This window comes from Pongo abelii, chromosome 9 (genome assembly GCF_028885655.2).
Source record: "Pongo abelii isolate AG06213 chromosome 9, NHGRI_mPonAbe1-v2.0_pri, whole genome shotgun sequence".
Taxonomy (NCBI): domain Eukaryota; kingdom Metazoa; phylum Chordata; class Mammalia; order Primates; family Hominidae; genus Pongo; species Pongo abelii.
The window spans coordinates 68,746,471-68,772,012 of NC_071994.2; the positions used below are offsets into that span (position 1 = coordinate 68,746,471).

At 37.2% G+C, this 25,542-nt stretch overlaps 1 protein-coding gene and 1 non-coding gene across 21 annotated transcripts in view; one reads left to right on the top strand and one right to left on the bottom strand.

The window, feature by feature from the left end:
- STK33 (serine/threonine kinase 33) overlaps positions 1 to 25,542 on the top strand; it is a 224,258-nt gene that overhangs the window by 37,229 nt on the left and 161,487 nt on the right. For 2 of the 20 annotated variants that reach the window (XM_054524720.1, XM_054524723.1), the window contains one exon: positions 13,225 to 13,338. The exons of 17 other annotated variants lie outside the window; for them this stretch is intronic. The gene's annotated coding sequence lies outside the window, so the exon portion shown is untranslated. Of the gene's footprint in view, positions 1 to 13,179; positions 13,339 to 25,542 lie in introns of those variants that run through there. One more of the 20 variants, XM_054524727.2, reaches the window with a different exon arrangement.
- Positions 3,818 to 3,948, bottom strand: LOC112135647 (small Cajal body-specific RNA 20). The gene has a single exon (XR_002916905.1). It is a non-coding gene; the product is annotated as a small Cajal body-specific RNA 20 (non-coding RNA).

Here is a 25,542-nt window from a genome sequence, read left to right on the forward strand (position 1 = left end):
CATTGGGCTCAAGACATTTTGAGGAATGGGAAATGATTGCAGTATACAGTTGGCATTAGCTGTTTGAATTTGAATACCTGCACAGTCAGTTGTGCTATATTAACACTTGTTTTGAAAACATGAATTTGCTGCAATGCCATTGATATATTAGGAAGCAATTTGAGCATAAGTGAATTTCGTGTTTGCATTATCCATGATTTTGTCAGCAAGAAACACCAGGTGAACACAGAATACAGCACACAGTTGAACCGAGCCCAGCAGGAACACACAAAACAGACACATGTACATACCTGGAATATCTACCAGCTACCTCAGTTCACCACAAGTTACGAGCCACACCCACCCACATCTGGTGTCACACCTTTCCTTCTGATTTCAGATAACCTTCTTTCTGGCACCCATGATTAATTCAAAAGCTACAGTCTTTCAAATGCCTATATCTATAAGTAAACTTCAGGTTTTTTTCAAGGTAAGGTGCCATATATTTATGTTTCCTAACCATTTAACATGTACAAAAATGCTATGATTTTTTATTAGGTTTCTTGTGTGTGTGTGTGTGTGTGTGTGTGTGTATCACTGACAAAGATTTGGAGTTTTGTGTCCCTAGCTACATTTCCCCCGTAAGTCCTTGTTTGTGCCATTTTTGCATAGTGTAGTGATTTTTAGGAATGTAGGTATTTCCTTATAGTGAAACTGACTATATCTCTTTGAACAAATTTATGCTGGTCTTTTTTCCTTTTCATTTTAAGTTTATGTAGTGCATCTGATTTGCAATAGTTAAACAGCTCCCTGCAAACAAATGAATGATGGAAATCTTATTTTTCCTTTTGTTGCAGGTAATCCATTGTACCGAGTTAGCTCAACATTTCTAATTTTAAACCAACTTCTCTAGTTCCTTATTGGCAGTTGGTTAGGGCTTCATGTGTCCTAGTGAATTGAGTGATTTTTCTAAGTTAAATTTTTGTGAAGGGCTGCATCTTGAGATAAGGTCCCAAATGCCTCATGTTGAACTCCTTTGGACTTCTCTAGACTTCTGTGAGTTAAGGTTCATTACATTGCTAATCGTCCATGTTTATTATTATATGAAGAAAGCCTTGCACCAAGTTTGTGGCATGAAGTAAGTACATAGGTATAAACAGCATGTGATTGAAAACCAAGTATTTATTATTTGGAAGTGAATTACTTGTTTTTTTAAAAAACTTGGTCATCATTTTTGAGGGTGTTTTTCTACTCCAGTGATGATATAGGTTAAAGTAAAAATCTTTCATTGAATGCTGAAGTTCCTTTTTGAGGTTCTAACATGATATACATGAATAAAGGAGTTACAAGTCTATAATTGCCTTCTTTACATCTGACTTATAATGCTTTCTTGTGCCCAGGTTCCGTTCCTTATTCTAGTTCACTTAGTAGTTGCACTAGGAATTATTTCTGTAAAAATATGAGAGATAGGAATGTATATTTTGACTTGAATATTTGCTTTAAGGTTTTCCTTGTGTAAGTACAGATTTTTATTCTGATTTTGGCACATAAGAATTCAGCTTTAGGTTGAAATTTAAGACTTCCTGACTTCCTTTTTTCCTTCCTTCCTTCCATCCTTCTTTCCTCCCTCCCTCCTTCCCTCCCTCTTTCTTTTCTCCTCCTCCCTCTCCTCTCCTCTCCTCTCCTCTCCTCTCCTCTCCTCTCCTCTCCTCTCCTCCCCTCCCCTCCCCTCCCCTCCCCTCTTTTCTCTTCTTGACAGGGTCCCCCTCTCTTGCCTAGGGTGGAGTGCAGTGGCACAATCAAGGCTCACTGCAGCCTTGACCTCCCAGGCTCCAGTGATCCTCCTACCTCAGCCTCCCAAGTAGCTGGGACCACAGGCATGCACCATGATGGCCAGCTAATTTTTTTATTTTTTGTAGAGATGAAGTCTCACTATGTTGCCCAGGCTGGTCTTGAACCCCTGGGCTCAAGTGATCCTCCTGGTTTGGCCTCCCAAAGTGTTGGGATTACAGGCATGAGCCACCATGCCTGGTTTAAGATTTCTTTTAATTTTCTCTTTGAAAGAAAGCATCTTAGTCAATAGTAAGTGCATCTAGCAAAGAGGGGCATTACTATGGTGACCCTAAAATCTGTTCTTCTCTTCTTCATTCATTCTTCATAGAACAAATATTTGTTAGGTGCCTATTATGTGTTACATCATTTTAGGCTCTGGAGAATATAATGATGAGCAAGAATACAGTCTTTCCCCTCACAGTCTAGTGGGGGAAATAGACTTTAATTAATTAGTGACCAAAATATATACTTATAAATTGTGATAAGTGCCATGAAGAAAGTGTACAAGTTCCTTTGAAAGAGAAAAACAAGGGGACCCAATTTGGATAAGTGATTTAAAAAAGGCCTTTCTGAAGAAGTGACATTTAAACTGAAGTCTACAGGATAAGGAGTTTACTGGAAGGGAAAGGGGGTGGAAGGATTTCCAGGCAGAGGCAGGAGGTTTTGTGATATCATTTTATAGTACTTATGACCTTTTTAGATGCTTATATAATTAGGTACTAGTCTATGAGCAAGACAGTTTATAGAGCTGTGTTACTGAAAAGATGCATATAAATTACATTTTTATAAATGAATTCCTGAATTCCTACAGGCTTACATTATACTCACTGTGCTATATCATCTGCATTTGATTGATGTTCAGTTACTTCAATTACTGCTAGATTGATCTTTCTAAAGCACAACTTTGATGATGCTTTTTTCTGCTCAGAAATCTTTACCAGCTCCCCAATTACCCAATAAAATCCAGACTTCTTAGCCTCATGGTCAGGCCCTCCCCAACTGGCCCTAGTCTCAATATTCTACTTCAACTTTACTCCTATTTCTGAGGTACTCTCTTGGCCAGCGGAACTTCTGGATGATCATGGGTGCTTTCTTATGTGCCCACCTTCACTTGCATTGCTTCTCTTGCCTTACAATCTGTTCACCTCCTTCTTAGACTGCCCAAATCCAGGACCATTTCAGATGTTAACATTTGATCTTGGTGTCTTCTTTGATCACACCAGCTGGAAGTTACTTCTTTTTCTTCTGACGTCTTATGGCATTTTTATTTTTACTGTTCTTTAGGTACTTTTCCCTTCATGTTTTTAAAAAACTTATTATTTTTAATTGACGTCATAATTGTATACATTTATGGAGTAGAATGTGATGTTTTGATGTATGCGCACAGCATGGAGTGATTAAATCAAGCTAATTAACATATCCATCACCTCACTTTTTTTTGTGGTAAGATAATTAAAATTTACTTTCTTTATTTTTATTTTATTTTAAGATGGAGTCTTGCTCTGTCACCCAGGCTGGAGTGCAATGGCTCAATCTCAGCTCCCTGCAACCTCTGCCTCCCCGATTCAAGCGATTCTCTCACCTCAGCCTCTCGAGTAACTGGGATTACAGGCGCTCACCACCACACCCAGCTACTTTTTGTGTTTTTAGTAGAGATGAGGGTTTTGCCATGTTGCCCAGGGCTGGTCTTGAACTCCTGGGCTCAGGCAATCCGCTCACCTCATCCTCCTAGTGTGCTAGGATTACAGGTGGGAGCCACAGTGCCCAGCCAGTTTCTTAATTATTTTTAAACGTGCAATATGCTATTACTGACTATAGTCACCCTACTGTGCCATAGATCTCAAAACATTCCTCTTGTCTAGCCTTTGACCAGCAGCTTTCCATTCCTTCCCTCCTATTCCCCCCAGCCTCTGGTAATCGTCATTCTACACTCTACTTCTATGAGTTTGACTCTTTTAGATTCTGCATACAAGTAAGATGGTGTGGTATTTGTCTTTTTTTTTTCAAATGCCCAAGGGAGGTAAACAAGGCTGCCCAGCTCTCAGCAGTCATGATGATGATTCTCAAGGGCCATCTTGGCCTCCAACCCTGGCTGAAGAGAAAAAAGATCCCCTACAGCCCTGTGGGAGAGAGGTCCTCTGTCTTTCTGTGCTTGGCTCATTTCACTTAACATAATGTCCCCCAGGCTTATCTACATTGTTGCAAATGACAGGATTTCCTTCTAAAAAAGGCTGAATAGTATTCCATTGTGTATATATATCACATTTTTTATCCATTCATCTGTTGATGGGCACCAAGGTTGTTTCCACATCTTGGCTATTGTGAGTAGTGTTGCAGTGAACATGGGAGTGCAGAACTCCTTCTGACATATTGATTTTGGTTCCTCTGGGTATGTACCCAGCAGTGGGATTGCTGAATCATATAGTAGTGATGTTTTTAGTTTTTTTGAGGAACCTCCATACCGTTTTTCATAATAGCTGTACTAATTTACATCCCCACCAACAATGTACAAGTATTCCCTTTCTCTGCATCCTCACTAACACTTATCTTTCATCTTTTTGATAACAGCCATTCTAACAGGTATGAGGTGATATCATCTCATAGTAGTTTTAATTTGCGTTTATCTGATGATTAGTGATATTGAACATTGTTTTCATGAACTAGCTGGCTGTTTGTATGTCTTTGTAGAAATGTCTGTTCAGGTCATTCACTCTTTTTTTTTTTTTTTTTTTTTTTGAGATGGAGTCTCACTCTGTTGCCCAGGCTGGAGTGCAGTGGCGTGATCTGGTATCACTGTACCCTCCACCTCCCGGATTCAAGCGATTCTCCTGCCTCAGCCTCCCCAGTAGCTGGGACTACAGGTGCATGCCACCATGCTTGGCTAATTTTTTGTATTTTTAATGGAGACGGGGTTTCACTGTGTTAGCCAGGATGGTCTTGATCTCCTGACCTCGTGGTCCACCTGCCTTGCCCTCCCAAAGTGCTGGGATTACAGGCGTGAGCCACCACACCCGGCCAATTCACTCATTTTTTGATCAGGTTATTTGTTTTCTTGCTATTGAGTTGTTTGAGTTCCTTACATATTTTGAATATTAATCCCTTATCAGAAATATGGTTTGTAAATATTTTCTCCTACTCTGTGAGTTGTCCCTTCACCTTGTTAACCTGTTTCCTTTGCTCTGCAGAAGCTTTTTAGGTGGATGCCATCCCACTTGTCTGTTTTTGTCTGTGCCTTTGGGGTCATATCCAAAAAATCATTGCCTAGTCTAATGTCATGGAGCTTAACCTCTGTGTTTTCTTCTAGTAGTTTTATAGTTTCGGGTCTTATATTTAAGTCTTTAATCCATTTGGAGTTGATTTTTATATGTGGTATGAGATAAAGATGCAATTTCATTCTTCTGCATGTGGATGTTCGTTTTTTCCAGCACCATTTATTAAAGAGGGTGTCCATTTCCCATTGTGTGTTCTTGGCACCTTTGTAAAAAAAAAAAATCAGTTGACTATTAATGTGTGGGCTTCTGGGATTTCTGTCATGTTCCATTGGTCAGTGTGTCTATTTCTATGCTAGTACCATGCTGTTTTGATTTTGATAGCCTTAAAATATACAGTCATATAGCGTATAACAACATTTTGGTCAGTGATGGATCACGTATACAGTGGTGGTCCCATATGATTATAATGGAGCTAAAGAATTCCTGTTGCCTAGCAACATTGTAGGTGTTGTAACATTGTAAGGCAACACATCATTCAGGTGTTTTTGGTGATGCTATTGTAACCAAACCTACTGTACTTCCAGTTGTATAAAAGTGTAGGACATATACTTATGTAAAGTACATAATGCTAGATAATAATAAGCAATTATGTTACTGGTTTATATATTTACTGATATATATATGATATATATACAAGTACCATATATATATATATATATATATATATTTTTTTTTTTTGGAGACAGAGTCTCCCACTGTTACCCATGCTAGAGTACAGTGGCTTCAGCATAGCTTACTCTGCAGCCTTGAACTCCTGGATTCAAGTGATCCTCCTGCCTCAGCTTCCTGAGTATCTGGGACTACAGGTGTGTGCCACATGACTGGCTAATTTAAATTTTTTTTTTTTTATGTGGAGACAAGGTCTCACTGTATGGCCCAGGCAGCTCCTGAACTACTGGGCTCAAGCAATCCTTCTGCCTTGGCCTCCCAAAGTGTTGGGATTATAGACATGAGCCATCACCCAGCGTATATTTTACTCTTTGTTATTTTAGAGTCTCCTCTTTCCACTTATTAAAAAAAGTTAACTGTTAAGCAGCCTCAGGCAGGTCCTTTAGAAGGTATCCAGAAGAAGGCATTTTTATCATAGGAGATGACAGCTCCGTGCTTGTTATTGCCCCTGAAGACCTTCCAGAGGAACAAAATGTGGAGGAGGAAGACAGTGATATTGATGATCCTTATCCTGTGTAGACCTAGACTAATGTATGTGTATGTGTCTTAGTTTTTAACAAGAAAGTTTAAAAAGTAAAAAAATAAATGAGTAAGAGAACTTAAAAATAGAAAAAAGCTTATAGAATAAGGATATAAAGAGATAAAATATTTTTGTAAAGCTGAACCTGTATTTGTGTTTTAAGCTATGTGTTATTAAAAAGAAGCAAAAAGTTAAAAAAATGTAAAAAGTTTATAAAGTAGAAAAGTTACAGAAAGCAAGGTGATGTCAGCAAAACAGCAGAATAGAAGATCCTCTGGCATCACTCTCCCTACAAAAATACAACTAGAAATGATTTAAAAACAAGAATACCACCCTGAACATACCAGAACTTGGAGGAGAAGCTGAGAAACCCCATAGACTCACAGGATCGAGATAAGCCATGACTGGTAAGAGAAAAGGTCATTTCAGTCTGTGCCACTTCCTTCCCCAAGCTGGCATAATGCCACTCACAGAGAATTTTTCTAGACCTATGGCTTATAGGTGATAGGAGGGAATTGGAGGTGGACATTCATTCTTGCCACTGGTCTGGAATCTTTGTGAGAAGCCTACTCCAGATGCACTCCATAGGAACCATGGGGAATACCAGGAGGGTTGTACCATCTGGGGGTGAATTGGGGGCACACAGGGGCACTGAGAACAGTGACTGGTGTGCAGATCTTGGTGGCTCTTTAGCTCTCCAATCAGCAGGGACACCATGTTGAAGAGACAGGCTAGTGCCATAGTGCTGCAAGGGGCACAGTTCATGGAAAGGCTGGAATACCTAGCTGCATTTTCCACAAAGCCTAGGCATTTGAATCAAGCCTTCCCCTGACCTAGAAATAACTAAAAGGCTGGGATTAGGTTCTGGTGCCCATTTATGTTTTTCCTAGATTAGGAAGCAATAACAGGACAGCAATATAGTTCTGGGGTAGTTTTAGTTCTGATGCTCACTACAAGTTCTGCGCAGAATGGGAAGCAATGACAAGCCAGCATTTAAGTTCCGATACGAAGAAGTAAAGGTCTAACACCACCAAAGAACACCTGCAAAAACTAGAAGAAGTAGCTCTCTCCTTAAATGTGCAGGCATCAACAAAAAGACACAAGGATTGTGAAAACTCAGGGAAATATAATACCACCAAAAGATACTAACAAAGCTCTAGCAGTGGACCCAGAAGCATTGAAGATCTATGAAATGTCTGATAAAGAATTCAGAATAAGGCCAGGCATGGTGGCTCATGCCTGTAATCCTAGCACTTTGGGAGTCTGAGGTGGGCAGATTGCTTGAGGTCAGGAGTTCGAGACCAGCTTGGCCAACATGGTAAAACCCAGTCTCTACTAAAAGTACAAAAATTAGCCAGTTGTGGTGGTAGGCACCTATAGTTCCAGCTACTCAGGAGGCCGAGGCAGGAGAATCACTTGAACCCAGGAGGCAAAGGTTGCAGTGAGCCAAGATTGTGCCACTACACACCAGCCTGGGTAGTAGAACAAGACTCTGTCTCCAAAAAAAAAGAAAAAAATAATTCAGAATAACTGACTTCAATAATTTCAGGGAGTCGTTTTGCCTGCTGCCATCCATGTAAAATATGACTTGCTCTTCCTTGCCTTCTGTCATGATGGTGAGGCCTCCATAGCCATATGGAGCTGTGAGTCCATTAAACCTCTTTTTCTTCCAGTCTTGGGTATGTCTTTATCAGCAGTGTGAACACTTACACTGTAAGTTGGTACCAGTAGATTGTGTTGCTGCCATAGATACCCGAAAATGTGGAAGTGACTTTGGAACTGGGTAATAGGCAGGGATTGGAACAGTTTGGAGGGCTCAGAAGAAGACAGGAAATGTGGGAAAGTTTGGAATTTCCTAGAGAAATTTTGCCCAAAATGCTTTGCCCAAAATGTTGAAAGTGATATGGACAACAAAGTCCAGGCTGAGGTGGTCTCAGATGGAAATGAGGAACTTGCTGGGAACTGGAGCAAAGATGCCTCTTGTTATGTTTTAGAAAAGAGACCAGTGGCATTTTTCACCTACCCTAGAGATTTGTGGAACTTTGAACCTGAGAGAGATGATTTAGAGTATCTGGTAGAAGAGATTTCTAAGCAGCAAAGCACTTAGGTGACTTGGGTGCTGTTAAAGATATTCAGTTTTATAAGAGAAGCAAAGCATGAAAGTTCAGAAAATTTGCAGCCTGACAGTGCAATAGAAAAGAAAATCCTGATTGAGTGTGGTGGCTCATGCCTGTAATCCTAGCACTTTGGGAGGCCAAGGCGGGTGGATCACAAGGTCAGGAGTTTGAGACCAGCCTGGCCAATATATTAGTAGAAGGAAAGAAATAATAAAGATCAGAGCAGAAATGAATGAATTTGAGACAAAAAAAAATTACAAAAGATCACCCTGAAACTATTGCTATTAATTACATATTCTGGGACCTTATTGTGTATTATGTAGAGTTTCAAACAAAAACTCTACAAACAAAAACTCTTCAAACAAAAACTTCTAATTTTTGTTAGAAGAATTATTACTATCATAAAATAATATTTCTTCAAAATTGTTACAATAATTGTTTGTTCCTTCATTAATTATATAGTTATATAAAACTTTTGCAGAAGATGCCGATATATCACTGAGAGCCATGATTTGTTCAGAGTGATATTTGTAATTATGGAAATACAAAGTACAAAGTTAATATTTGACATCTATTTGAAAACGTTACAGAAACACTGACTTTTGTTTTAAGTAAAGATAAGCTGACTTAAAAAATCAATGAATTTGAAAGTTGGTTTTTTCAAAATATGAAAATCAACAAACCTTTGGCTAGACTAAGAAAAAAGAGAGAAGACCCAAATAAATAAAATCAGAGATGAAAACATTACAACCGATAACCACAGAAATACAAAGGATCATTATAGAATCTCATGAACAACTATATGCCAACAAATTGAAAAACTTAGAAGAAATGAATAAATTCCTGTATACATAACCTATCAGAATTGAACCATGAGGAAATAGGAAACCTGAACAGACTAATAGTGAGTTATGAGATTGAAGCAGCAATCAGAAGTTCCCCAACAAAGCTCAGGACCCAATGTCTTCACTACTGAATTCTAACAAATGTGTAAAGGAAAGCTAGTACCATTTGTATTCAAACTATTTCAGAAAATTGAGGAGGGAATACTCCAAACTCGTTCTACAAGGTTAGCATCACTCTCACACCAAAACCAGGCAAAGCCATAACAAAAAAGAAAAAAAAACACAAAAAACAGAAAACTATAGGCCAATATCCCCAATGAACATAGATGCAGAAATCTTCAATGAAACACTAGCAAATGAAATTCAACAACACACTGAAAAGATCATTTAGCACAATCAAATGTGATTTACACCAGGGATGCAAGGATGGTTCATCATATGTAAATTAATAAATATGACACATCTGATTAACAGAATCAGGAATAAAAATTATATGGTCATTTCAATAGATACTGAAAAAGTATTCAATAAAATTTAACATCCCTTCATGATAAAAACTCTGAACAAACTGAGTATAAATCAATAAAGACTGTATATGACCAAACCACAGCTAATAATTTGTTTATCAGTTCTAACAGTTTTTTGGTGGAGTCTTTAGGTTTTCCTAAATATAAGATCATGTCATTTGTGAAAAAGGATAAATTGACTTTCTCCTTTCCAATTTGGATGTCCTTTATACAAAACCAGCATGCAAAAATCAGTAGTATTTTTATATACCAATAGTGAACAATCTGAGAAATTAAGAAAGTAATCCCATTTACAATAGCTACAAGAATATAAAACACCTAGGAATAAATTTAACCAAAAAATAAAACACCTAGGAAAAAATTTAACCATTTTTTATAATGAAAATGATAAAATATGAAGAAAGAAATCAAAGAGGACACAAACAAATGGAAAGATGTCCCATGATCATGTATTGGGAGAATTAATATTGTTGAAGTGTTCGTACTGCCCAAAGTGATCTACAGATTCAGTGCAATCCCTCTCAAAATACCAATGACATTCTTTACAGAATAGAAAAAAAATTCTAAAATTTGTATGGACCCACAAATGACTCTGAATAGTCAAAAGAATTGTGAGCAAAAATAACACAGTTGAGGGCATCACACTTTTTGACTTCAATATATATTACAAAGCCATAGTAACCAGAACAGCATGGTACTGGCATAAAAATGGACACATAGACCAATGGAACAGAATAGAGAACTCAGAAATAAATCCATACGTTTACAGCCAATTTATTTTCAACAAAGGCTCCAGAAACATACATTGTGGAAAGGACAGCCTCTTAATACATGATACTGGGGAAACTGTATATCCATATGCAGAAGAATGAAACTAGATCCCTATCTCTCACCATATATAAAAACAAAATAAATGCATTAAAGGTTTAAATGTAAGACTTGAAACTATGAAACTGCTAGAGGAAAACATTGGGGAAATACTTGAGGACATTGGTCTGGGCAAAGATTTTTTTTTTAAATTTAAGTTCTAGGGTACATGTGCACAACGTGCGGGTTTGTTACATATGTATACACGTGCCATGTTGGTGTGCTGCATCCATTAACTCGTCATTCACATTAGGTATATCTCCTAATGCTATCCCTCCCCACTCCCTCCACCCCATGACAGGCCCCGGTGTGTGATGTTCCCCATCCGGTGTCCAAGTGTTCTCATTGTTCAATTCCCACGTATGAGTGAGAACATGTGGTGTTTGGTTTTCTGTCCTTATGATAGTTTGCTCAGAATGATGGTTTCCAGCTTCATCCATGTCCCTACAAAGGACATGAACTCATCTTTTTTTATGGCTGCATAGTTTTCCATGGTGTATATGTGGGTCTGGGCAAAAATTTTTTTGGATAAGACCCCAAAAGCACAGGCAACAAAAGCGAAAATAGACAAATGGGATTACATTAAGTTAAAAAGCTTTTGCACAGCAAAGGAAACAATTAACAGAGTGAAGCAACAACCTACAGAATGGAAGAAAATATTTACAAACTCTCCATCCACAAGGAATTCATAACCAGAGTAGATAAGGAACTCAAACAATTCAATAGCAAAATAATGAATAATCTGATTTTAAAAATGAGCAAATGACCTCAATAACTTCTCAGAAGAAGACATACAGGCCTAGGTGCAGTGGCTCACGCCTGTAATCCCATCACTTTGGGAGGCTGAGACGGGCAGATCACCTGAGGTCAGGAGTTCGAGACCAGCCTGGCCAACATGGTGAAACCTCATCTCTAAGAAAAATACAAAATTAGCCAGGCGTGGTGGCGTGTGCCTGTAATCCCAGCTACTAGGGAGGCTGAGGCAGGAGAATCACTTGAACCCGGGAGGCGGAGGTTGCAGTGAGACGAGATTGCACCATTGCACTCCAGCCTGGGCAACAAGAATGAAACTCCGTCTCAACAGAAACAAACAAACAACAACAAAAAAGAAGACATACAAATGGCCAACTCTATATGAAAAAATTCTTATCGCTAATCATAAGGGAAATGCAAATCAAAACCACAATGTAATATTTTGCCCCAGTTAAAATGGCTATTCTCCAAAAGGAAAAGTAACAGATGCTAGTGAGGATGTGGAGAAAGGGAGAAGCCAGTGCACTGTTGGTAGGAATTTAAATTAGTACATCCATTATGGAAGCAGTATGGAGGTTCCTCAGAAAACTAAAAATAGTCTACCATATGATCCAGCAATCCCACTGCTGGATATATATCCAAAAAAAAAGAAAAGAGATACCTGCATTCCTGTGTTTATTGCAGCAGTATTTACAGTAGCCAAGATATGGAATCAACCTAAGTGCCCATCAGTGGATGAATGGATAAAGAAAATGTGGTAAATATACATAGCGGAATATTATTCAGCCATAAATGATGATGAAATCCTGTCATTTGCAGCAACTTGGGTGGAACTGGAGGTCGTTATCTTAAATAAGCCAGGCACAGAAAGACAAATATTGCATGATTTCACTCATGTGGGGGATAAACAAGTTAATGCCATGGAAGTAGAGAGTAGACTGATGGTTCTAAGGAGCTGAGAAGGGTAGGGTAGCGGGGGATGAAGAGAGGTTGGTTAGTGAGTACAAAAATATAGTTAGATAGAAGGAATAAGTTCTAGTGTTTGATAGCACAGAAGGGTGACTATAGTTAACAGTAATTTATTTTATATTTCAAAATAGCTAGAAGACAAAATTTGGAATGTTTCCATCATAAAGAAATGATAAATGTTTGAGGTAATGGATAGCCTAATTACCCTGATTTGATCATTACACATTGTGTGAATGTATCAAAATCTCACAGGTACCTCATAAATATGTGCAATTATCGTATATCAATAAAAAGTTACAGTAAGCTAGAGTTAGTTTATTATTGAAGAAAGAAAAAGTTTTAAAAATAAATTTAGTGTAGCCTAAGTGTACAAGTATTTGTAAAGTGTACAGTAGTATGCAATAATGACCTGTGCCTTCACATTCACTCACTACTGACTCACTGTTGTACCCAGAGTATCTTCCTGTCCTGCAAGCTGCATTCGTGGTAAGCGCCCTATACATGTATATCATTTAAAAAATATTTTATTTGTGTTTTTACTATACCTTTTCTGTGTTTAGATACACAAATACCATTGTGTTACAATTGCCTACAGTATTTAATATGGTAAAATGCTATACAGGTTTGTAGCCTAGGAACAAGAGGCTACACCACATAGCCTGTGTGTGTAGTAGGTTGGTCCATCTAGGTTTGTGTAAGCGCACTCTATGATGTTTGCACAGTGATAAATTACCCAATGACACATTTCTCAAATGTATTCCCATTGTTAAGCAACACATGACTGTATTTTGAAATTAGGAGGTGTGATCCCTCTAGCTTTGTTCTTTTTGCTCAAGATTGTGTTGGTCATTCATCTTTCTTCTTGTTTTGAAGTTATTTCTAGGCATGTCTTACCTTCCTAACTAGACCTTTATGTTTCTTGAGACCAAAGCCTGTGAAGGATGAGTCTGCTTCTTTCACTGTGCCTAATACAATCCCTTGCACATGGTAAGCTCTTAATATAAATTTCTTAAACTAATTTATAAGGTAATTGTTGGTGGCTAGATTGCCCTTAAAGAGTATTTAGTAATCTTTAAACAAACGCTTAGGAGACTGATATGCATATAAATACTTTGTAACATTAGTAATCCTAAATTTGTATTTTCCTTCAAAGGGATACTACTTGATTGGAATATTTATATTTCGTTTTGCCCAATTTAGTGACACTGTTTCACAGAGATTATTTTAGATTCATAAATGGTGCTGTCATTTCTATTTTTGCCTCTCTTTTAAAGGTTTGCATGCTCATTTAGCTGTAAAAAAGGATGAAAAGAACAAATCAACACCCTCACTGGTTGTTGATTCCCAGTAGAAAGAAATAGATTTGAAAGCATGTCTAGGTAATGGATTTATTTTGATTGTTCTGGGTTTTCCAAGTGCATGTGGCTTCAGATGAGGTTGGAATAATCCCACAAAGAATTTCCTTATTCATTGGTTCATTTGGACTTGCACTTCTGGTAGACAGCTTCCTATTTGTAAGTTTTTATTAAAAAACATTTCCCTTTGAGAAGTTGTGCCCTTCACTTCTCTCTGAATAAACATTTGAAAAGCTTTTGGATTGCTCTTCAATCTATGACTGTAAGCGGGACCATGTCATGGTTTTAGCTGATGCAGTTTTTAGAATATTTCTTATTGGAATAACATTATCTCAGGGCAATATTTAAATATAAGAGGGAGTGACTTATTTCTCATAGAAACATTTGTCTCTAAGGACAACTAAAACAAAGTATAGTAGCAGAATAATGTGTAAACATTTATAATTGACTTAGTATTTGTAATTTATTTAACATTATGATTTTGGCTAGAAGCATTTTAAAAATAAGTCTCTTTTAGTTATATTGTTTTCCCCCATGCATAAGTGGTAGGTTCTTTAAAGGGAAATAGTTTGGGAATTTCATATCTTTATGATTAACTATTGTTCTTAAATTTTAACCCTGGAATAATATATGGTTCTATAGAAAACAATGAGTATATGTCAGTTATCCAAGGCTCTATTTCTTTGAATATATAGTTCACTTTCCTTACAAAATTATTATGTAGATAGTAAAACAATTGAAAAATTTAAAAAGCTATAAAGAAAAAATAAAATTTACTCATAATTTTCTTTTGAGAAACAATCATTATTCTTCTAAGTATTTGTTAATAAAATCAATCTGTAGCTACATGACAGTTAACGATACATGTAAATATGGAATATATATACATGTATTTTATATATATATATATATATATAATTTCCACTTGGGATAGTTTTCATATTAGATTAAATTGGGAATGCCAGAGTCTTATAAGTGGGAGTTGAACAATGAGAACACATGGACACAGGAAGGGGAACATCACACACTGGCGCCTGTCGGGGGATGGGGGGCTATGGGAGGGATAGCATTAGGAGAAATACCTAATGTAGTTGATGGGTTGATGGGTGCAGCAAACCACCATGGCACATGTATACCTATGTAACAAACCTGCACATTCTGCACATGTATCCCAGAACTTAAAGTATAATAAAAAAATGGAAAAAAATCATTTAGTATTATTTTGAACTGGCAATTGTGAATTACTATTTAAAAAATCACGTGGGCATTTTAACCTTTTCTAGTTGCATTTTTCACACGAGTGTTTTCTTTTATATTTTTAATTTTTGTGAGTACATAGTAGGTATATATTTATGGGGTCCATGAGATATTTTGATACATGCATGCAATGTGTAATACTCACATCATGGAGAATGGGGTATCTATCCCCTTACGTATTTATCCTTTGTATTACAGATAATCTAATTATACTTTTAGTTATTTTAAAATGTACAATTAAGTTATTATTGACTATAGTCACCCTGTTGTGCTATCAAATAGTAGGTCTTATTCATTCTTTCCATTTTTTTAATGTACCCATTAACTATTGCCATCTTCCCCTACCACCAACAACCCTTCCTACCCTCTGGTAGCCATCCTTCTATTTTCTACGTCTGTGAGTTCAGTTGTTTTGATTTTTAGATACCACAGATAAATGAGAACATGTGATGTTTGTCTTTCTGTGCCTGGTTTATTTCACTTAACATCATAATCTCCAGTTCCATCCATGTTGTTGCAAATTACAGAACCACAATGAGTATTTTCTAAAGAGTATTTAAATTTTACTTATTTGGTTTTGACTTGTAAATTTGAAATACCTTGGTTTATCAACAAATGTGGCCAAATAAAATAATAGTGTTTTAATTCCCATAGTTAAAAATATATTTTTGAGCTCTTAATCACCGAAGACATTTGAAATGTTTTCACCTGCTGATTTGAGTGACAATTAAATGGTGAATATGTGTCCCTCTTTTAGATTCCTTGGAAAACCATATCATAGGGCAAGATCCTTAATGGACATGTGATTTTTCATCTCTTTGGTCATATTTGTCACCCTAGGGGAATCTCATGAATGAGTAGATAAATATTTGGAGAACAAAACAGTCTGCATTGGGTGGCATCAAATTGATGGAGATAATAAGAAGCTATAAAAAGTGAAAACCAGGCCGGGCGCAGTGGCTCGTGTCTGTAGTTCCAGCACTTTGGGAGGCTGAGGCATGTGGATTGCTTGAGCCCAGGAGTTCAAGACCAGCCTGGGCAACATGGCGAAACCCCGTTTCTACAAAAAATACAAAAATTAGCTGGGTGTGGTGGTGTGTACCTGTAGTCCCAGCTACTCAGGAGACTAAGTTGGGAGGATCTCTTGAGCCTGGGGAGGCAGAGGTTGCAGCCGAGATCGTGCCACTGCACTCCAGCCTGGATGACAGAGTGTCTTAAAAAAAAAAGTGCAAACTAAATCTTTTCATTTATTAAAATTCATTAATTCATTCAGCAAGTATTTTTGCATCATTCAAGCATATTTGATCATGTGCTTGGTATTCTTTTAGGTCAGTATTTCTCAGTGTTGGCCCTATTGACATTTTGGAGTGGGTAATTCTTTCTTGTGGTGCAGCCGTATGCATTTTGGATGTTTTGCAGCATCATTGGTTTCTTACCCTCTAGATACCAGTAGCACTCCTCTAGTTGTGACAACTAAAAATGTCCCCAGACATTGCCAGCCATCCCCTGGGAGGCAAAATCACTTCCGTTGAGAACCACTGTTTTAGATGACAAACATTTTAAAAGCAATTTTTTTGAAATGTATTTTGTGTTGTTTCCCTATTTCAGATTTGTACATGTTCCATGTGATTTTTGTCTGTCAGTATTTCCTGGTCAGTGCCCTATCTGAAAATTGACTTAGGTTTCGTAATGACATGTGGAACTAGCCACATTTATCGTAGAAATATTGAAATAAAACCCTTATATTTTGAAACTAATAGTTGATTTAATCGTGATTCTGTAACATTTATGACATCCTGAATCAAAGAACCTACTATTTCTTGATCTTTTGAAAAGTACTTTGTACCTATGAGCAAATTCTTACAAAGAAACCTTCTAACGCTTATTTTTCCTCCTTTAAAAATGATCCTATTCATCTTTTGTTTTAAAGGCTCTGTAACTTATTGGTACTGCATAAAAATTCCATTATTATAGAGACTGTTCTCTTTGCTTCTCTGCTGCATCTTCTTCTGAAGTTATGAGAGATGTGAAACATAGTCTGAAAATTCATTCAAAGCTTTAAAACTTATTATATCCAGGAGAGACAGATTTAAGATTGCTGAGGTTTCTGGTTGAAGTACTTCAAGCAGAAATCCATACTCCATTAGACTCTCTAACATTGTGACCTTAATTTTTCAGATATTTTGCTCTTTAAATTGAAAGTAGTATTTTAATACAATTTAAGTCTTTTGAAGGGGCTTGTAGTACCACAGACATAAGTTGTGAAACATTTGAACAAATGAAAAGTAAAATAGCAACGAATTTAGGACTATATCGTTTTATATGTTTTAAATTTCAAAATATATAGTGATATAAAGATATGTATGGAACATACTTTATGCCCTGGAGTTGGGGGAAAAGCTATTTAGTAAGGAGTTGTTCATACTGTACTTAAACAGAATTTCTTTCATTGGATATTTTTCTTGGCGTTGCCTAAAGAGTTTCTGATTAGGAGTGGTTGTTCTCTGAAGTTAGAAAATTTACTTTGTATAAAACCATGGTCTGGGTGAAATGAAAATCTACCTGGACAATAGCTACTGAGTTATCTTGCTTCAACAGATAAAGCAGGAAATGTAAAACTGTAAAACTGTATTATAGTACTGAGTCACGAAACTGAGAATTATTTTTTAAAAAACCTCTTTGGAAAAGGAGAGATGAAAAGCCTCTTGTTCTTTTATTAGTAAATTAGGTCAATTTTTAAATAATATGTTCATTGAAATGTACACATTTCTCAAGTAATGATATAATTTAATTCAATTTATATTTTAAAGGCATAATATCTGAACTGAATTCTTTAGAGGTCCTTAATTGCTTCATCTATTTTCCATTGTAAAATGTTGTTTCAAACCTAAATTTAAAAAAATGTGTTATGTATATTTGAGGTTTACAACATAATGTTATGAGATATATAGATAGATAGATAGATAGATAGATAGATAGATAGATGGTAAGATGGGTAGTATAGTGAAGCTGATTCACATATCTCATCTCACATAATTACTTTTTCATGACAAGAGCAACTAAAATTTAGTTATTTAACTAAAATCTCTAATATAATACAATTTGATTAACTTTAGTCCTCATGTTGTATATTATCTCTAACTTGTTCACCCTACATATCTGGTATTTTGTATCCTTTGATCTACATCTCTTTGTTTCCCCTCCTGCCCCCTGCCCATCCATGGTAGCTACAGTTTTGTGCTCTAACTGTGTATTTGAGCTCTTTTCTTTTTAAATATTCCATGTATAAGTCAGAGCCTGTGATGTTTTTCTTTCTGTGTCTGTCTTTTTTCACTTAGCATAATATCCGCTAGGTTTGTTTTGTAGCAAATGGCAGGATCTACTTCCTTTTTAAGGTTGAATAATATTCCTGTGTGTATATGCGTGTGCGTATACACACCACTGTTTCTTTTTAAAATTTTGTGTTTTTTTTGAAGACTGGGTCTTGCTCTGTCACCCAGGCTAGAGTGCAGTGGTATGATCATAGCTCATTCAAACTCCTGGACTTAGGCGATCCTCCCACCTCAGCCTCCCAAGAATCTAGAACTACAGGTACACCCCGCTACACCTGGATAATTAATTTTTTTTTTTTTGTAGAGATGGGGTATCACTATGTTGTTGGCCTGGTCTCAAACTTCTAGCCTCAAACGATCCTCCCATCTTGGCTTCTCAAACCACTGGGATTCCAGGCATGAGCTACCACACCTGGCCAACAGTTTCTTTATCCAGTCATTCGCTGACAGACATTTAGGTTGTTTTCATACCTTGGCTATTGTGAATAATGTGGTAATCAACATGGGAGTGCGTATATATTTATGAGGTGAGCAAAAGGTCTTCTCTTTTGGATATAAACCCAGAAGAGGGATTGTTGGGTTGTATGATAATTCTATTTTTAATTTTTTCAGGAACCTCCATACTGTTTTCCATAATGGCTGTACCAGTCTACATTCCCACCAACAGTGTGCTAAGGATTTCAGGCCTAAATTGATCATATAATCTTTCTTTCAGTTTGTGGCTCACTGAAGGATGATACATCAAATATTATTTATTTATCTATAGAAGCTTAGCATTTACATTAGCTCCTATTTGTGTACTACAGTTAAGTTATGAGTTAGCTATTAAGGATGTAATGTAACCTAACTGAGTTCCTTTATGTATATTCATGATAGTTAAATGCCAAATAAATCATATGTCTATCTTAATGCCAAGTAATTATTGCATCAGTTGCTAAGGGGCATACTTTATGATGAAGAAGCAATTTCAGGTAGATTCTTCAAATCTTTTGCTATCCTGCTGCAGTCCAAAACTATTGGGTTGTTTACTCTTATTTATTGGTGTTGATATTTTAGGGGTGCTCCGTTGTTTCAGATCAAAAGTGAACAGATTCCTACCTGTTTGTAGGACATAGCCTGTTTTTGCTGAGACTTTGGTGGTATCTCTAGGTCAAGTATTTCATCTTCATATTGGCCAGCTGGCTTGCTCCCTTATCTTGTTCACTGATACACTGATTCTTAAATGATCACTCATGGCCTCATCAGACCAGGGCAAGAGAGATTCATCACCTCACTGAGGGAACATTTTGAGATGCAACACAGTGTCAGAGATTGCCTTTAAGCCCCTAGAGAAACGGGCTTGATAGCAATGTAAGTCTCTATGATAATGGGCTAGGTGAGAAGCTTAATTTTTACTTCGTTTTAAATTTTTGTTTTTTAACAAAGTTATCTACAATTTCGTTTTTTCAGAAAGCCATTATTTTTTTTTTCTCCCTCAGAATACCTTTTCTGTAAACTTTACAGGTTGTATAATAGTAAAATCCTTCTGGCTAGAGCTGATACTTCTTGGATAGGTTACATATCAAGGGACAAAGAGATTCTGGACAAATCTTAAATTTACAAAACCCAGTTTATATTATCAGTAATATTTGAAACATTTCTCTTAGTTTTTAGACATCCTTCTGTTGTCAGAAAGGTTAATTGGCCAGATAGCAGTGGTTCATTGGCCAAGCGAGTTCCGGACCCTTGACTTTTAGGAAGTCCTCCTGTTAGGATATCATAGCTCCATATTCTTTCCCTTTTTGACATTTTAAAAAAGTAGCTGACATCCTGTTTATCTTTCATTCTTTAGAGACTTGCATATGTGTGTGTGTTCTTTCATTCAACAAGCATTCATTGAGCACTAGACACTCGTGTAGAAAAGAACACATCTTGTTAGGTTAGGTCGCTCTGCCAAATTCACGTAAAATTGCCTATCTTCTTGAGCCTTTTGTTTTTCTAAAAATATGCCTGCTACTGGCTTTTTTCTTTAGTTAGTGGCAACAAAGTAATCTTTTATAATACCTATGATGATGACTAAAATGACAAGGTTCACCCTAAAATTTCCCTGTATAGGAAAACAATGACATGTTTACACAAATAAAGCTACAGTAATACATTACTGGGGCATGATGGCATAGTGATTTCAACAGCATGGACTTTGGAGGCAGATGGTTTGGATTCATATTCTAGCTTTACCATTTACTAGTTGTGTGACTGCAGGCAAATTACTTAACCTCAGTTTCCTCATTTGTAAAATTCAGATAATTATGGTGCCTACTTCATAGGTTTGTTGTAAGTATTAAATGAGTTAATATGTATAAAATACTCATTATAGTGCCTGACACATCATGCTATTTAAGTATTAGCTTTTGTTATTGTTACTCTTTTTTTTTTGGATACTGTCTGGCTCTGCCACTGAGGCTAGAGTGCAATAGCACATTCTTGGCTCACTGCAACCTCTGCCTTCCACGGCTCAAACCATCCTCCTAGCTCAGCCTCCTGAAAGCTTGGACTATAGGTGCACACCACCATGCCCAACTAATTTCTTGTATTTTTGGTAGAGACGAGGTTTCACCATGTTGCCCAGTCTGGCCTTGAATGCCTCGGCTCAAGCAATCTTCCTGCCTCGGCCTCCCAAAGTGCTAAGATTACAGACATAAGCCACCATGCCTGGCTCCTAAATTTTTTTTTACTCAAGAAAACTTCTGATTCATTAGTTACTTATCCATTTTATTTATTTTTTATTATTTTTTAAATTTTTTTTATTTTTGAAACAGTGTCTCACTCTGTTACCCAGGCTGGAGTGCAGTGGCATGATCTCAGCCCACTGCAACCTCCACCTCCCTGGTTCAGCCTCCCATATTGGCCAGGCTGGTCTTGAACTCCTGGTCTTGATCCGCCTGCCTCGGCCTCCCAAAGTGCTGGGATTATAGGCGTGAGTCACTGCGCTTGGCACATGTCCATTTTAATCTCATGTTATTCTAAACAATAATGTGTACTACAGAAAATCACTTATCATACCAAAAACCAGGGAAATCTCAACTTGATTGAGAAAAGTCAATAACAGACACCAATATTGAGATGACACAAGTGTTGGAATTATATGACAAGAACTTTAAAGCAGCCATGGTAAAAAATGCTTCAGTGAGCAATTATGAACACACTTGAAACAAAATTTTAAAAAGTGGGGGCCAGGCATGGTGGCTTATGCCTGTAATCCCGGTACATTGGGAGGCTGAGGTGGGAGGATCACTTGAGGCCAGGGGTTTCAGACCAGCCTAGGCAACATAGCAAGACCCTGCCAGGCGTGGTGGCTCATGCCTGTAATCCTAGCACTTTGGGAGGCTGAGGTGGGCGGATCACCTGAGGTCAGGAGTTCGAGACCAGCCTGGCCAACATGGTGAAACCCTATCTCTACTAAAAATACAAAAGTTGGCCAGGTGTGGTGGCGGGTGCCTGTAATTCCAGCTACTCGGGAGGCTGATGCGGAGAATCCCTTGAACCCAGGAGGCAGAGGTTGCAGTGACCCGAGATGGAGCCACTGCACTCCAGCCTGGGTGACAGAGTCAGACTCTGTCTCAAAAAAAAAAAAAAAAAAAAAAAAATCTTTTTTTTTTTTTTAATTAGCTGGTTGTGGCAGTGCATGCCTATAGTCCTAGCTACTTGGAAGGCTGAGACAGGATTGCTTGAGCCCAGGAGCTCAAGGTTGCAGTGAGCTATGATCGTCATGCCATTGTACTCCAGCCTGGGCAACAGAGTGAGACCTTGTCTCTTCAAACAAACAAACAAACAACGAATAAACAAAAAAAAAAAAAAAAAGAAAAGAAAAAAAGGGAACATTTCAGCATAGAAATAGAAGATATGAAGAAGAACCAAATGAAATTTTAGTAGTGAAAAATATAACAATTGAATAAAAAACTTACTAGCATTTAGGTTCAGACTTGACTAAATTCTAGTTCAATTGTTAAACAATAAAACTTCATAGCTGGTGCTTTGTATTTCCTATTGTATTACATCATGAGCACATAATAGTTTCTGGTTGTCCTACTTTTAAGTGAGGCTAATAGTGATTAGGTGGTATCAGCCTGTTCCTTCCATTGTGAAGTTCCTTGACCAATCTTCTCTTTATTCTTGGTGTTCTGAAATTTTACAATGACTATTGAGGTGGATCTTTTAAAAAAATTAATTTTGCTCTGAAGTCTCTGGGCTCTTTCACTTTGGAAATTCATGTTCTTTTACAAAATTTGTACAAATTTATGAGATACCTGTGAAATTTTGTTGCATGTATATAATGTGTACAGTAATCAAGTCAGGGTATTGAAGGTGTCCATCACCTGAGTACAATACATTTTTGTTAACTATAATTACCCTACTCTGCTATCAAACATTGAATTTATTTCTTCTATCTAACTGTATAATTGTACCCTTTAATTCAGTTCTCTTCATCCTCCCTCCTCCGCACGTTCACCCTTTCCAGTCTCTGTTCTCTACCTGTCACTCTATACCTCCATGTGATCAAATTTTTAGCCCCCACATGTAAGTGAGAACATGCGATATTTGCCTTTTTCTGCCTGGCTTAATTCACTTAAGATAATGACTTCCAGTTATGTCCATATTGCTGCAAAATGATCTGACTTTATTCTTTTTTATGGCCAAAGAGTATTCCATTCCAGTATTCCAGTGTATATATACCACATTTTCTTTATCCATTCATCTGTTGAGGGGACACTTAGGTTGATTCCATATCATTACTATTGTGAATAATGCTGCAATAAACATGTGAGTGCAAGTATCCCTTTGATATATTGGTTTCTTTTCCTTTGGGTAGATACTGAGTCGTGGGATTACTGCATTGATAGTAATTCTTTTTTAGTTTTGGTTTTTGAGAAATCTTCATACTGCTTCCCATAGTGGCTGTACTAGTTTACATTCCCACCAACAGTTTATAAGAGTTCCCTTTTCTCTACATCCTTGCCAACATCTATTATTTTTTATTTTAATAATAGCCTTTCTGATTGGGGTAAGATGATATCTCATTGTGGTTTTGATTTGCATTTCTGTGATGATTAGTGATATTGAGCATTTTTTTCACATGTGTTGGCCATTTGTAGCTCTTCTTTTGAGAAATGTTTATTCATGTCCTTTGCACACCTTTTAGTGGGATTGTCTTTTTTCCTGTTGAGTTGTTTGAGTTCCTTGTATATTCTGGATATTAGTCCCCTGTTGAATGAATAGTTTGGGGAGAGGTAATGGTCTGGCTGTGTAGAACCCAGTAATACTTTTGAAATTTTTGCGTTGATTGGGAGAACTTAAACCTGTAAAGTGCATTAGTAACATTTTAGAAATAAGCCCAGTAACTCAGTATATGGACCATTAATGCTTCTCATACTGAGGCTTAGAAAAAATCGGAAGACAGTACCAGACACTGTGGTGACACGTTCATACCCAAGCAGTCATGGCAGAATATCCATGTTCTCTCATCTATTTTGTATAAAGGAAATATTTTTTCCTAAGACTCATCTGTGTACCAGGCTTAGGGATGACTTTCCTTACTCTCTCTCCCCTTCTCTGACGTCTTTCTGAGGTGCTTAGAGGACGTTATCATCCCAGGAGTATATTTTAACTCTTTTTATTCCTAAACATTTTACTTAGAATTTAACATTTTCCCAGAGACAGTGTGTAGTCCTTTCAATGGCAGCCTTTGATCTCCTTAAGATCAATAGGACTTTATAGAGATACACTTTCATTTATGAGTATTATAGATTGCAGTTCTCTAATTATAACAATTTCATTTTGGTGTGTCTTATGCCACTCAAAACAGTATAATGCCCACTGGAACCACAGATTTGTTTTCAATGGATGATGATTTAATATGTTACAAAGTTGAATCTAGCCATTTTTTATGCCTTAGAACAATGAGTTCCAAATTTATTGACCCAGACCTCAGTATGAAAAAATTTACCTTGACACACACACACACACACACAAACACACACACACACACACACACACACACACACACATACACACAGAGAGAGAGAGAGAGAGAAACATATATAGCTGCTGGAACAAGTTTGAAGAAATAATACCCTTATGATCAATGTTATACTCTTATACTTTCTATTCTATTTAATTTAAAAATGTGTGCCCACCAAAATGACTTATAGTTTGTAAAACATTGCAGTGTGGTTCTTCCTATTTTTGGGGAGTAGAGTGGGTTAGGCTGTGGACTGTTTTGGGACTCTGATGAATGTACTGGAATCTTTCCTCAGAAAAATGAACGTATAAACAATTTTTTTTTTTTTTTGAGATGCAGTCTTCCTCTTGTCGCCTAGGCTGGAGTGCAGTGGTGCGATCTTGGCTCACTGCAAACTCTGCTTCCCGGGTTCAAGCGATTCTCCTGCCTCAGCCTCCTGAGTAGCTGGGATTACAGGCGCCTGCCACCACGCCCGGCTAATTTTTGTACTTTTAGTGGAGACAGGTTTTCGCCATGTTGGCCAGGCTGGTCTTGAACTCCTGACCTCAGGTGATCTGCCCTCCTCAGCCTCCCAAAGTGCTGGAATTACAGGTGTGAGCCACTGGCTCTGGCACATATACAATTTGAGGGCATAAACATGGACTCTTTAGTTCTGAATGCTTCCATGCTAGATAAAATTTGAAATTACCTTGCTTTGTTGATACATTTCACCCAGCATGCCTGGACAAATATTATCAACTGTACCGCAGATATTCTGCCCTTCTTTCCTTTTGCTATGTATTATTAATACAGGGTTACCAGAGAAATCGTGTAATAAATAAAACCACAAACAAAACCATGTAATAAATAAAACTTTATTTTACATATCAGGTTAGAATTCTTGGGGGTCTTTATTTTTCCTGGATGTATAATTGTCTTTATATTTGGGTTCAGTGCACATAGAACTGGGACAGACAAACACTTGCTTCTGATATGCTAGGGGCCATTGTATCCTTTGCAGAACTGCTCCAGTTCTTGGCACGTCAGTCCTTTAGCAACTGGAGGCTGATTCCTCAGTTATCTTCATTTTTGGTGGAAAAGTTTTATTTACTACCAGTCATCTTTCCTAATTGCTCTGTACACCACCATCTGGTAATTAGAATGGAGCCACAACTCTGTAGGAATGTTTTGGAAGACTGGCTTTTTATTGTGAACTTCTGCCTTCCCTTCCTTTTACTTTTCATGCTTTATCTTTCCTTTCTTAAATATT